Below are 12,449 nucleotides of genomic sequence, written 5' to 3' on the forward strand. Positions count from 1 at the left end.
TCTGAGGGAAACCAGATCTGCCACAAATCCAAAAATGGATCGTGACACTTCCTATATGAATTATTCCAGATTTTCTAGAAACGCCAGTCACATTACCCTTAGCAATAAGCCTGTATCTACTGTAATCAACGAACATTATCAGCAGATCATCAAGCACTTTCCTAGTGAATATTCTTAGCCTGCACTTAGTAGGCTAGGATACATGAATAATGTAAAATTGTAAAAAAAAAAAAATGCCAACATAAGACAAGTGATGAATGAAATGGCCAAATATTCCAATATCGAGCAATAATTCCCGAGAGACAAGTGAAAAAAGCATGTAGATGATAAGTAATTCAGTCGTATTGAGTATTTCCTGGACTAGTCAGAATGCCACGACCATTGGTTAAAGACCTCGATCTCTACGATCCTGTTCAATTACTGTATACGACATACGTCGGGGTATACGCTGAGCAGACTCTCGACATATTGTAGTTAGTTGTGCGATCACACATAGGGCAGTAGCACTTTATAAAGAAAAAGCAAAAATGGAGGAAGCACTCAAAGAGTCAAAGTGAAAAAAGGTGGCGTTTTTGGCACTCATCTAGGTGCAATGTCTAAGTTTCCCAACTGAGACCTTTATCAAGCTTCAGTTGGGAAACTGCAACGTTGCACCTAGATGGGTGCCCAAAACACCACAATTTTTCATTTGGACCCATTGAGTGCTTGTGTAACATGTTGTCCCCTTAAAAAATATAATTTTAATCAGATAATCTTAAAAATACCACTTCCCAGTGAAAACAGAAAAAGAAAAATATAAATACGAATCTACAAGTGCACCTGTCCTAGTACAGTATCCCTGCGCTTACCTGCTGTCCCTTCCTATCAGTGGAGGTTGGCATCCTGATAGATAATTTGGCGCCCCCACTCCGCGACGGCTAACACCTGCTAGCCCTATTAAATAGCTAGCCAACTATAGGAGGGAAAACAATGAGCAATTAAAAGGAATGAAGGAAAGCGTAAGGTAAAGAAAAACTAAGGTGCACAAAAAAATTATTATATCGACCTCTAATATTGAAATCCCGTATAGGACGACAAAACACTAGAAAAAATATAAATAGAGCAAAAAAATCAATGTGCTCATGACGCGTTTCCTCGTCATACGGTTCCTCAGGGGGCAAAAATGATGATGAACCGGAGGTCAGAGATGCAGGTGCCCTGATGCCTAGGCAGACCTGATTAGATCCCAGGGGAGGGTGCTTATATAGTGAAATGTACCACCTGCTGACCAGTCGGCAGGGAGCAACCCCTCCCCCCAAATTCCGGAAACACCGGGTATAGTAAACCAGAAAAAACATGGTCCAAAGATACGGACCAATCAGTGAGCATATGTCCATAGTAGTATGGGGTTCCCACCCCCAAGCGAATAAAAGGATCATTGATTAAGAGAAAGAATAAACCATATACCGCACAAGACACTCGTCCCTGAATCCGTTCCCCGCCGCATGGCACTGCGCTGGGTGCCGCCATCAATGACATACACCGCCAGGTGGTAATCTTGTCATTCTAGACCATCCCAAGTATCTTCAGATGTGTGGCCTACTCCTTAATGATCACCAAACCTATGAAACCCTACTGGGAGACCCCACCAAGACCTATTCTGATGAGTTAATGGGTATATTGGATACAGCTGCAGACAGGAGGCTTATATCCAAAAACGAGTATTCCTTCCTTGCTCCCACTTCCCCCACTGTGCCAACTTTCTATGCCCTCCCAAAAGTGCATAAGGGCTTTGACCCATTAAAAGGCCGTCCGATTGTGGCGGGTATTGATTCTTTATCACAGAACATTGGTATATATATAGATCAGATTTTGAGGCCTTTTGTATTATCACTTCCCTCGTATGTGAGGGATACATCGCATCTTTTGGGTATGCTGGAGGATGTTGCTGTGGAGCCCTGTACCACCAGGTCATAACAGTACAGCTGGCCCAAAGTATTAATGCATCTCAATAGAGGGATAAGAGAAGCTCTGAGACCATTTTTTTTTCTTTGCACTGTGTTTTGTCTTTCTTTTCCCCTAGACCTTTGGGTGGTTCAGGACACAGGTGTAGATATGGACATTCAAGGTCTGTCCTCTTGTGTGGATCATCTCACTGCAAGGGTACAAAACATTCAAGATTTTGTGGTTCAGAATCCTATTTTAGAGCCTAGAATTCCTATTCCTGATTTATTTTCTGGGAATAGATCTAAGTTTCTGAATTTCAAAAATAATTGTAAACTGTTTCTAGCTTTGAAACCCCGCTCCTCTGGTGACCCCGTTCAACAAGTAAAAATCATTATTTCGTTGTTGCGTGGTGACCCTCAAGACTGGGCATTTTCCCTTGCGCCAGGAGATCCTGCATTGCGTGATGTTGATGCGTTTTTTCTGGCGCTTGGATTGCTTTATGATGAACCAAGTTCAGTGGATCAGGCAGAGAAAATCTTGCTGGCTTTGTGTCAGGGTCAGGATGAAGCGGAGGTGTACTGTCAGAAGTTTAGAAAGTGGTCTGTGCTTACTCAGTGGAATGAGTGTTGTTATGAACAGGTAATTCAGAACCACAATGGACATTGAAGTTCAGAGCACACAAAGTGACCTGACATTTACCAAAAACAAAGGACGAGCTCTGAGACGTGGAAACTCTGCTGACCGCAATCCCTAATCCTAACACACCACACTAGAGGTAGCCGTGGATTGCGCCTAACGCTCCCTATGCAACTCGGCACAGCCTGAGAAACTAACTAGCCCTGAAGATAGAAAAATAAGCCTACCTTGCCTCAGAGAAATTCCCCAAAGGAAAAGGCAGCCCCCCACATATAATGACTGTGAGTAAGATGAAAATACAAACACAGAGATTAAATAGATTTAGCAAAGTGAGGCCCGACTTACTGAATAGACCGAGGATAGGAAAGATAGCTTTGCGGTCAACACAAAAACCTACAAACAACCACGCAGAGGGGCAAAAAGACCCTCCGCACCGACTAACGGTACGGAGGTGCTCCCTCTGCGTCTCAGAGCTTCCAGCAAGCAAGAAAAACCAATAAAGCAAGCTGGACAGAAAAAATAGCAAGCAAAAAATAACACAAGCAAAACTTAGCTTATGCAGGATAGACAGGCCACAGGAACGATCCAGGAGGAAGCAAGACCAATACTAGAACATAGGCTGGAGGCCAGGATCAAAGCACCAGGTGGAGTTAAATAGAGCAGCACCTAACGACTTAACCTCATCACCTGAGGAAGGAAACTCAGAAGCCGCAGTACCACTCTCATCCACCAAAGGAAGCTCACAGACAGAACCAGCCGAAGTACCACTCCCGACCACAGGAGGGAGCTTGGCCACAGAATTCACAACAGAGTGTGCCCTGGCGGCAATTTTCAGAAAGGGTCTTTCTGAAGCCCTTAAGGATGTCATGGTGGGATTTCCCACGCCTGCTGGTCTGAATGAGTCTATGTCTTTGGCCATTCAGATCGATCGGCGCTTGCGTGAGCGCAAAGCTGTGCACCATCTGGCGGTATTCTCTGAGCATAGGCCTGAGCCTATGCAGTGTGATAGGACTTTGACCAGAGCTGAACGGCAAGAACACAGACGTCGGAATGGGCTGTGTTTTTACTGTGGTGAATCCACTCATGCTATCTCCGATTGTCCTAAGCGCACTAAGCGGTTCGCTAGGTCTGCCACCATTGGTACTGTACAGTCTAAATTTCTTTTGTCCGTTACTCTGATTTGCTCTCTGTCGTCCTATTCTGTTATGGCATTTGTGGATTCAGGCGCTGCCCTGAACTTGATGGACTTGGAGTTTGCCAGGCGCTGTGGTTTTCTCTTGGAGCCCTTGCAGTATCCTATTCCATTGAGAGGAATTGATGCTACGCCTTTGGCCAAGAATAAGCCTCAGTACTGGACTCATTTGACCATGTGCATGGCACCTGCACATCAGGAAGATATTGTTGTTTTGGGGTTACCATGGCTACAGGTCCACAACCCAGTATTGGATTGGAAATCAATGTCTGTGTCCAGCTAGGGTTGTCAAGGGGTACATGGTGATGTTCCATTGCTGTCAATTTCGTCTTCCACTCCTTCTGAAGTCCCTGAGTTTTTGTCGGATTACCGGGATGTATTTGATGAGCCCAAATCCGGTGCCCTACCTCCTCATAGGAAATGTGATTGTGCTATTGATTTGATTCCTGGTAGTAAGTTTCCTAAGGGTCGACTATTCAATTTATCGGTGCCAGAACACGCCGCTATGCGGAGTTATATAAAGGAGTCCTTGGAGAAGGGTCATATTCGCCCGTCGTCTTCACCATTGGGAGCAGGGTTCTTTTTTGTGGCCAAGAAGGATGGCTCTTTGAGACCTTGTATTGATTACCGCCTTCTTAATAAAATCACAGTCAAATTTCAGTATCCTTTGCCGCTGCTGTCTGATTTGTTTGCTCGGATTAAGGAGGCTAGTTGGTTCACCAAGATAGATCTTCGAGGGGCGTATAATCTTGTGCGAATTAAACAGGGCGATGAATGGAAAACAGCATTTAATACGCCCGAGGGCCATTTTGAGTACCTGGTTATGCCATTCGGGCTTTCTAATGCTCCATCTGTGTTTCAGTCCTTTATGCATGACATCTTCCGAAAGTATCTGGATAGATTCATGATTGTATATTTGGATGACATTTTGGTCTTTTCGGATGATTGGGAGTCTCATGTGAAGCAGGTCAGAATGGTGTTCCAGGTCCTTCGTGCTAATTCCTTGTTTGTGAAGGGGTCAAAGTGTCTCTTTGGAGTTCAGAAGGTTTCATTTTTGGGTTTCATTTTTTCCCCTTCTACTATCGAGATGGACCCTGTTAAACTTCAGGCCATTTATGATTGGACTCAGCCTACATCTGTGAAGAGCCTGCAGAAGTTCCTGGGCTTTGCTAATTTTTACCATCGCTTCATCACTAATTTTTCTAGTATTGCTAAACCGTTGACTGATTTGACCAAGAAAGGTGCTGATGTGGTCAATTGGTCCTCTGCGGCTGTAGAGGCCTTTCAGGAGTTGAAGCGTCGTTTTTCTTCTGCCCCTGTGTTGTGCCAGCCAGATGTTTCGCTCCCGTTACAGGTCGAGGTTGATGCTTCTGAGATTGGAGCAGGGGCTGTTTTGTCGCAAAGAAGTTCTGATGGCTCGGTGATGAAACCATGTGCCTTCTTTTCTAGAAAATTCTCGCCTGCTGAGCGCAATTATGATGTTGGCAATCGAGAGTTGTTGGCCATGAAGTGGGCATTCGAGGAGTGGCGACATTGGCTTGAAGGAGCTAAACATCGCGTGGTGGTCTTGACGGATCACAAGAATTTAACTTATCTCGAGTCTGCCAAACGGTTGAATCCTAGACAGGCTCGATGGTCGCTCTTTTTCTCCCGTTTTGATTTTGTGGTTTCATACCTTCCGGGATCTAAGAATGTGAAGGCTGATGCCCTGTCTAGGAGTTTTGTGCCTGACTCTCCGGGTGATCCGGAGCCGGCGGGTATTCTTAAAGAGGGGGTAATTTTGTCTGCCATCTCCCCTGATTCGCGGCGCGTGCTGCAGAAGTTTCAGGCTGATAGACCTGACCGTTGTCCAGCGGAGAGACGGTTTGTCCCTGATAGATGGACTAGTAGAGTTATCTCTGAGGTTCATTGTTCGGTGTTGGCTGGTCATCCTGGAATCTTTGGTACCAGAGATTTGGTGGCTAGATCCTTTTGGTGGCCTTCTTTGTCACGGGATGTGCGTTCTTTTGTGCAGTCCTGTGGGACTTGTGCGCGGGCTAAGCCCTGCTGTTCTCGTGCCAGTGGGTTGCTTTTGCCCTTGCCGGTCCCGAAGAGGCCCTGGACGCATATTTCCATGGATTTTATTTCTGATCTCCCTGTTTCTCAAAGGATGTCGGTCATTTGGGTGGTTTGTGATCGCTTCTCTAAGATGGTCCATTTGGTACCCTTGTCTAAATTGCCTTCCTCCTCTGATTTGGTGCCATTGTTTTTCCAGCATGTGGTTCGTTTGCATGGCATTCCAGAGAACATTGTCTCGGACAGAGGCTCCCAGTTTGTTTCGAGGTTTTGGCGGTCCTTTTGTGCTAAGATGGGCATTGATTTGTCTTTTTCTTTGGCTTTCCATCCTCAGACTAATGGCCAAACCGAACGAACTAATCAGACTTTGGAAACATATCTGAGATGCTTTGTTTCTGCTGATCAGGATGATTGGGTGTCCTTCTTGCCTTTGGCTGAGTTCGCCCTTAATAATCGGGCCAGCTCGGCTACTTTAGTTTCTCCTTTTTTCTGTAATTCTGGTTTCCATCCTAGTTTCTCTTCAGGGCAGGTTGAGCCTTCGGACTGTCCTGGTGTGGATACGGTGGTGGACAGGTTGCAGCAGATTTGGACTCAGGTGGTGGACAATTTGACATTGTCCCAGGAGAAAGCTCAACGTTTCGCTAACCGCCTGCGCTGTGTTGGTCCCCGACTTCGTGTTGGGGATTTGGTTTGGTTGTCATCTCGTCATGTTCCTATGAAGGTTTCCTCTCCTAAGTTTAAGCCTTGTTTCATTGGGCCATATAAGATTTCTGAAGTTCTTAATCCTGTGTCATTTTGTTTGGACCTTCCAGCTTCTTTTGCCATCCATGTGTTCCATAGGTCGTTGTTGCGGAGATACGTGGCGCCTATGGTTCCCTCCGTTGATCCTCCTGCCCCGGTGTTGGTCGATGGGGAGTTGGAGTATGTGGTGGAGAAGATTTTGGATTCTCGTGTTTCGAGACGGAAACTCCAGTACCTGGTCAAGTGGAAGGGTTATGGTCAGGAAGATAATTCCTGGGTTTTTGCCTCTGATGTTCATGCTGCTGATCTAGTTCGTGCCTTTCATTTGGCTCATCCTGATCGGCCTGGGGGCTCTGGTGAGGGTTCGGTGACCCCTCCTCAAGGGGGGGGTACTGTTGTGAATTCTGTTGTTGAACTCCCTCCTGTGGTCGTGAATGGTACTTCAGCGAGTTCTGTCCATGGACTCCCTCTGGTGGCTGTGAGTGAAGCTGCTGCTTCTGAGGTTCCTTACACAGGTGACGTGGTTTATCCTTTGGTTGGCTGCTCTATTTAACTCCACTCAGATCATTACTCCATACCAGCTGTCAATGTTCCTGTGCTGGTTCAGTTCGCTCTTGGATCTTTCTGGAGACCTGTCTCTTCCTGCAAGAAGCTAAGTCCCCGTTTGTTATTTTTTGTTCATGGTTTTCTAGTCCAGCTTGCTTTCACGATTTTGTCTTGCTAGCTGGAAGCTCTGGGATGCAGGGTGGCGCCTCCGCACCGTGAGTCGGTGCGGGGGTCTTTTTGCACACTCTGCGTGGTCTTTTGTAGTGTTTGTGCTGACCGCAAAGATACCTTTCCTATCCTCTGTCTATTTAGTTAGTCTCGCCTCCCTTTGCTAATATCTGTTTCATTTCTGAGTTTGTGACTTTCATCTTAACTCACAGTTAATATTTGTGGGGGGCTGCCTTTTCCTTTGGGGAAATTTCTCTGAGACAAGGTAGGCTTATTTTCTATCTCTAGGGCTAGCTAATTCTTAGGCTGTGCCGAGGCGTCTAGGCCTGTTATGTATGCTCCACGGCTATTTCTAGTGTGTGTGATAGGATTAGGGATTGCGGTCAGCAAAGTTCCCACTTCCCAGAGCTTGTCCCGTGAGTTTAACCATCAGGTCATTCCTGGTGCTCCTAACCACCAGGTCATAACAGAGCCTCATGTCATACTTGCCTCCATTGATGTGGAGGCGCTCTACAGTAGCATCCCCCATGATATTGGTATGAAGGCGGTTGACCACTTCTTGAAGACGCGAGCGGTTGAATGCGTCGAGCATAACAATTTCGTCAAACAACTTCTCCTCTTCACCCTTACCCGGAATTTCTTTATCTTCAATGGGAAGTACTTCCACCAGCTCAGGGGCACAGCGATGGGGAGCCCCTGTGCCCCCACGTATGCTAATTTGTTCCTGGGCTGGTGGGAGGAAACCTATGTCTTTCCGGAGGATGAAAAATGGTGGCAGCCCCATATCTGCCTCTGGGCCAGATACATTGACAATATTTTGATTCTTTGGTCTGGCCCAGGGGCAGATTTTGAGAGGTTTGTGAGGGAAATCAACATTAACAATATCGGAATGAGATTTACGTCCGAGTATCAGGAACACACTATTTCTTTCCTGGACCTCACAATCTCAAAAAATAGCAATGGGGGTTTTAGTACACACTTACCGCAAGCCTACTGCAACGAATAGCCTGCTACAGTGGCAGAGCCACCATCCCACCCCCCTTAAGCGTGGGATACCAAAAGGGCAGTTTCTGCGTATTCGTAGGAACTGCTCGGAGGTGGACACGTTTAAACACCAGGCCGGTGAATTACACCGCAGATTCAGGGAAAGAGGCTATCCCCCAGAGGTTCTTAACAAATCCTATAAGGAGGCACTGGAGAGTGACAGGTCGGCCCTATTGAGAACTCGGGATAAATCTAGGGATGCTCCTGACCTGGTTCGACTTATATGGAGCTTTGATAATTAATCTGATAGAATATATCAGATCATTAGAAGGCACTGGGGGGGGTGCTCCAGGCGGATCCGGCCTTAAAAGATTTCATCTCCCCTACACCCAGTATCACCTACAGAAGGGGAGATCAATTGGGGATCGGCTGGTACACAGCTTATATCAGAAACCACAGGGAGCAGGCACGTGGCTTGAGAGGAGACCGCTTGGCTTCTTCAGGTGTGGCAACTGCTCTAAGTGGCAATACGTAAGACAGACTAAACAATTCAGGAGTGCGGCGAACGGTAGATGCTTCGATATTAGAGATTTTGGCAATTGTAAATCATCAGGAGTAGTATATAAGATCACCTGCCCTTGTCCCCTTGACTACATCGGCAAAACCAAAAGGGAACTCAGAACGAGGTTTGGGGAACACCTCGGGGACATTAGGCATAACAGGGATACCCCTGTTGCCCGGCCTGTCAATCAGGTGCATGGGGGTGCCCTGGATGGCATTACTTTTTGCATGATCGAATTGCTGAAACCCAAGACACTAGGAGGTGACTTTGATAAGGCCCTCCTAAAACGAGAAGCAGAATGGATCTTTCGTATGCAGTCTGTGTCGCCAAGAGGACTGAACGAATCCTTAACTTATACATGCTTTTTATAGTACAGCATATTCACTTATTTGTTATACACTTGGAGGCCATGTATTGCCCCTGTCCCAGGGTGCATTGATGAATGGGGTGACTGACCTTGGAGCCGTTATATTAAACCCTAGTCTTTTTGTAGATGTCAATTGTGACTAACATCTATTTTGAATATTGAGCTTTTCACTATAACAAATACCGCACGGATACTCTCTGTGACCGTCCCGTTTTTTGGGATCTACCCCCGTGGGCTACCGAAGTGGGCGTACCTTGGGGAAGTGAGCTCCTCTTATACCATCACGTATTTGTAGTGGGTGCTCCATCAGGAGTTAATTTCCTCTTATGTCATACGATCACGTATATTGAGTGGACGCTCCTTGAGTAAATTCCTCTTATATCAGGGTGGGTCTGCCATATAGTGCTCTATCTGCCTATATGTGGGGGTTGTTTTGCCACTCTGGGGTGCGTTTGGTGTTTGCCCTTATCCTTGCCCCTCTGGCCGGGGGGTGGGGGCGTCTGTGCGCCTACTTCCAGTGAGCGCGCGCCGATCTTTTGTCTCTACGGATGACGCGTGCGCACTAGCTTTTTTGTTCTCTTATCCTCTTTGTGCTCGATGTGCGTGCGCCGCTCCTGCACTTTTTGCGGGACCGGGCGCAGGCGTGGTGGGGCTGGTCACATCAAATATGGCGGCGCCCAGCAAGAAACCATGTGCGCTTCGGCTCCCTATCTTTCTGGTGCCTAGTTCGCACGCGCCGGCCCCCTGGTTTTGCCTGTGGGCTGGGCGCACGCGTGGTCTGGCGGTGTATGTCATTGATGGCGGCGCCCAGCGCAGTGCCATGCGGCGGGGAACGGATTCAGGGACGAGTGTCTTGTGCGGTATGTGGTTTATTCTTTCTCTTAATCAATGATCCTTTTATTCGCTTGGGGGTGGGAACCTGTTATGACCTGGTGGTTACGAGCACCCGGAATGACCTGATAGTTAAACCTCATACAGGACGAGCTCTGGGATGTGGGAACTCTGCTGACCGCAAGCCCTAATCCTATCACACACACTAGAAATAGCCGTGGAGCGCTCCTGACCAGACCCTAGGCACCTCGTCACAGCCTAAGAACTATCTAGCCCTAGAGATGGAAAATAAAGCCTACCTTGCCTCAGAGAAATTCCCCAAAGATAAAGGAAGCCCCCCACATATATTGACTGTGAGTAAAGATGAAAGTCACAAACTCAGAAATGAGACAGGTTCAGCAAAGGGAGGCCAGACTTACTAAATAGACAGAGGATAGGAAAGGTAACTTTGCGATCAGCACAAAAACCTACAAAGACCACGCAGAGTGTGCAAAAAAGACCTCCGCACCGACTCACGGTGCGGCGGGGCCACTCTGCATCCCAGAGCTTCCAGCTAGCAAGACAAAATCATGATAACCAGCTGGACAAGAAACAATGAGCAAAAATAATAATCAGGAACTTAGCTTCTGCAGGAGAAGACAGGACACCAGACAGATCCAGGAGCGAACTGAACCAATGCTAAAACATTGACAGCTGGCATGGAGTAACGATCTGAGAGGAGTTAAATAGAGCAGCCAACCAAAGAACAAACCACGTCACCTGTGTAAGGAACCTCAGAAGCCGCAGCTTCACTCATAGCCACCAGAGGGAGCCCATAGACAGAACTCGCCGAAGTACCATTCACGACCACGGGAGGGAGCTCGACAACAGAATTCACAACAGGAACCCCATACTACTATGGACATATGCTCACTGATTGGTCCGTATCTTTGGACCATGTTTTTTCTGGTTTACTATACCTGGTGTTTCTGGAATTTGGGGGGAGGGGTTGCTCCCTGCCGACTGGTCAGCAGGTGGTACATTTCACTATATAAGCACCCTCCCCTGGGATCTAATCAGGTCTGCCTAGGCATCAGGGCACCTGCATCTCTGACCTCCGGTTCATCATCATCTTTGCCCCCTGAGGAACCGTATGACGGGGAAACGCGTCATGAGCACATTGATTTTTTTGCTCTATTTATATTTTTTCTAGTGTTTTGTCGTCCTATATGGGATTTCAATATTAGAGGTCGATATAATAATTTTTTTGTGCACCTTAGTTTTTCTTTACCTTACGCTTTCCTTCATTCCTTTTAATTGCTCATTGTTTTCCCTCCTATAGTTGGCTAGCTATTTAATAGGGCTAGCAGGTGTTAGCCGTCGCGGAGTGGGGGCGCCAAATTATCTATTAGGGTGCCAACCTCCACTGATAGGAAGGGACAGCAGGTAAGCGCAGGGATACTGTACTAGGACAGGTGCACTTGTAGATTCGTATTTATATTTTTCTTTTTCTGTTTTCACTGGGAAGTGGTATTTTTAAGATTATCTGATTAAAATTATATTTTTTAAGGGGACAACATGTTACACGGTCTTTGAATTTCCCTATTGTTTATTTTCTTTTGATGCTTCTATTGACCCATTGAGTGCTGCCTACATTTTTGCAAATTCTAATATATAGTTGTATATGCAGTCCATTTCTTTAGAACACACATTTCTGCACAGATTTATTCCCTGTACACACTCCTGTAAGTCTGGGGGTTTCGTCTGAATCCCCCGAAACATGAGATCCAGACAGAATCCTCAATGGAGCAGTACAAAGCAGTGATACGAGACTTCAGAATGTAAGAAATTGGGAATGTGGCTACTGTTTCCAAAATGTAGAAATCATTTAATGAGGCAATGCATTTCATCGCCATATTGGCGTCCTCATTATTCTTTAAAGTGAGTCACAACACCTCATTCCCAAGTTTCTCACTTTTGGAAACAGTTATTGGTGGGATGGGTTCGGCATTGCAGCTCAGTCATTTCTACTTGAATGTGGCTTTGTGCAAATACCACATGAAAGGCGCTAGGTTGGAAATAAGGACCCATGAATTTTTAATTTGGCACATTTTCAAAGTCTAAAACACACTTGTTTTTTTTTTAGGCAGATCGCCAAGATCCTCACTTGCTTTTTATTATTTGTAGGTTATCTGAAAATCTTTTTTTTGTCCTAATGGTTAAGTTGCTTGAAAATGATAGTCGATAATTAGATCATAGTCAGAGCTCCTGCACACGACCCATCTTCTCGTATGAGTTGGTTTTCATAGTCCGCAGAAAATTTTGGGGACGTACGATTTAGATCCGAGCATTGGATCAAAATAGTCAATGCAAACCTATGGGTCTGTGAAAAAAGTTGGGACTGCACTTGGATGACATCCCAGTTTCATGGACCGCCAAGAGTGGAAAAACATTTTTTTTCT

Source organism: Ranitomeya imitator, chromosome 9, assembly GCF_032444005.1.
Source record: "Ranitomeya imitator isolate aRanImi1 chromosome 9, aRanImi1.pri, whole genome shotgun sequence".
Classification (NCBI taxonomy): Eukaryota; Metazoa; Chordata; class Amphibia; order Anura; family Dendrobatidae; genus Ranitomeya; species Ranitomeya imitator.